Source organism: Frankliniella occidentalis, unplaced genomic scaffold (genome assembly GCF_000697945.3).
Source record: "Frankliniella occidentalis isolate FOCC.00 unplaced genomic scaffold, Focc_3.1 Scaffold35, whole genome shotgun sequence".
NCBI classification, from domain to species: domain Eukaryota; kingdom Metazoa; phylum Arthropoda; class Insecta; order Thysanoptera; family Thripidae; genus Frankliniella; species Frankliniella occidentalis.
In genome coordinates, this window is record NW_026267165.1 from 1,704,851 (window position 1) to 1,706,922 (window position 2,072).

Consider the following 2,072-nt stretch of genomic DNA (forward strand, 5'->3'; position numbering starts at 1 on the left):
GCGCGGCGTGGCGGGTCGGGGCACGGCGGGGCGCGGTGGGGCGTGGCAGGGCGTGGCAGGGCGTGGCGGGGCGTGGTGGGGCGTGGCGGCCAGCCTGCTCGACCGCACCTTTCACGCGGTGGGGCGGCGCGGTCGCGGGGCGGGAGGGGGCGTGCAGGGGAGGGGCGAGAGGGGCGCGGACAGGACAGGGAGGAGAGGAGCGTCACTGAGAATACCTTGAGACTGGTTCGCTTCCTGGCCTCCCCTCCCTTTGAGCCTCGATTGCCCTCTCTGAGGTGCCCGCCCCGCCCCGCCCCGCTCCACCCCGCCCCGCTGCCTTGGCCGTGGATGGCGGGAAGGATGCCCGTCCTTTAACTCAATTTCAGAGGATCTCTATAAATTCTTCGTTTTGTTCCTCGCGCTCTCCTCTTCCCCCGGTCCTTCGCCTCGCCGCCTCTCACTTTTCCCCTCCTTTCATCATTTTTTCCGCCGCTACTTCCGCCCCTCCCCCATACCCCTCCCTCCGCCCGGGCCCCGCCGCCCTCGCCGGCCGCGCGCGAGGTGGAAATTTCTCATCGCAAACATCACAACGGCGCTGCTCCCGCCGTGGCACGGGGAGGGGAGGAGGGGATGGCGCTCTGCGGAGGAGCGGAGCGCAGGTCGCACTAGCACACCGGCCCAACCCCCCGGCCCTGTTACTCCCCCTCTCCCCAGCACCCTTTCAACCTGCCCCTCCCCTCCTCTTCCCATCGGGGCCCTCCGACACCACCTAGGCAGATAAAGAGGATACAAGCCTTTTGAGGGGGAAAAGTAGAAGATATAAAATGTTAGAAACTACAAAAAAGCACACACACTGACCACGATACAATACGACCGACTTTACGAAAAAGGCAAATATTTTATCGGTCTGCCGCAGTCGGCTTGGCTGGCTGTCGGCCGGTTGGGATGGACGCCTGCAGACGAGGACCTAGGCCACCCGGCGAGCACGCCAGCGTGCCGGGCGCACCTACCTCCCGGGCGGGGTGGGCGCCTGCAGACGGGGACCTAGGCCACCCGGCGAGCAAGCCAGAGTGCCGGGCACGCCTACCTCCCGGGCGGTGTGGGCGCCTGCAGGCGGGAACCTAGGCCACCCGGCGAGCACACAAGCGTGCCGGGCGCGCCTACCTGCCGGGCGCCTTCGGGCGACACGGGCGGGGTGAGCGGAAGGGTCCGGAGTGCGGCCGTGGGGGAGGGGAGAGAAGTGTGTGTGCGGCCGTGCGGCCGGCCAGCGAGCGCGAGGGCCGAATAGGGGAGGGGGAAGTGTGGGGTTAAAGGCGTCCCCGTCACGGTTTTAGTACTTGCAGCCGATGTGGGGCTGGGAGACCCATAACGGGCGGGAGGCAGTGACCCGCGCCGCAGGGCCAGCCCGGCCCGACCCGGCCCCGAGGGCGTAGGGGGGAGACACACGAGTACACTGCCATACACGCGTCTCGCCGAGCGGCTCAACGTCAAGGCAGCTGTCGCCTCTCCCTTTTACTCCCCTCTTCCTTCACCCCCCTCTCTCCTCTTTTCCACGACGCCGCCCTCTTCCCCACCTCTATCTTTTTTTCCCCTCTTCCAGATGAATAATGAAACCATGCATGAATATAAAATTTTATCACTGCTTCACGAAGGAGCCATTTCCAAGCGGCGTGGCGGAGCGTGGCGGTGCGAGTGGGTGGAGGGGGTGGTGGCGGGAGACGTCTGTCGAGGGCGTGCGGAGCTTATGACGATTATGTCCACGAGTGCTCCGCTGCTTCGCTGCTCCGCCGCGCCACCCCTCCGGTCCGCCTGGCATGAGCCGTGGGTGCCGTGGGGGCGAGCGGCCCGCGGCCCGCGAGGCCCTCCTGTACCGACACACACACAGCAGTTCCGCCGCCAACAACAGCCGCGCAGCAGCAGCAGCAGCTCAGTCGCAAGGAAAACGCATTCGGCCGTTAATTTATGGCAGAGAGAGGGAGAGAGCGGGGGAGGAGGGGGAGAGCAGGGGTGAGTACAGCAGTGGGCGGGCCGGCCGGCCGGCCGCCGCAGCGTGTCTGCTCGTTATACTTTGCCCTGATAAGCACCTATCGCAC

General features: G+C 66.4%; 1 protein-coding gene across 2 annotated transcripts in view; it reads right to left on the minus strand.

The window, feature by feature from the left end:
• The window catches only part of LOC113212487 (uncharacterized), a 215,068-nt gene that overhangs the window by 8,396 nt on the left and 204,600 nt on the right, over positions 1–2,072 (minus strand). The window lies entirely within an intron of this gene.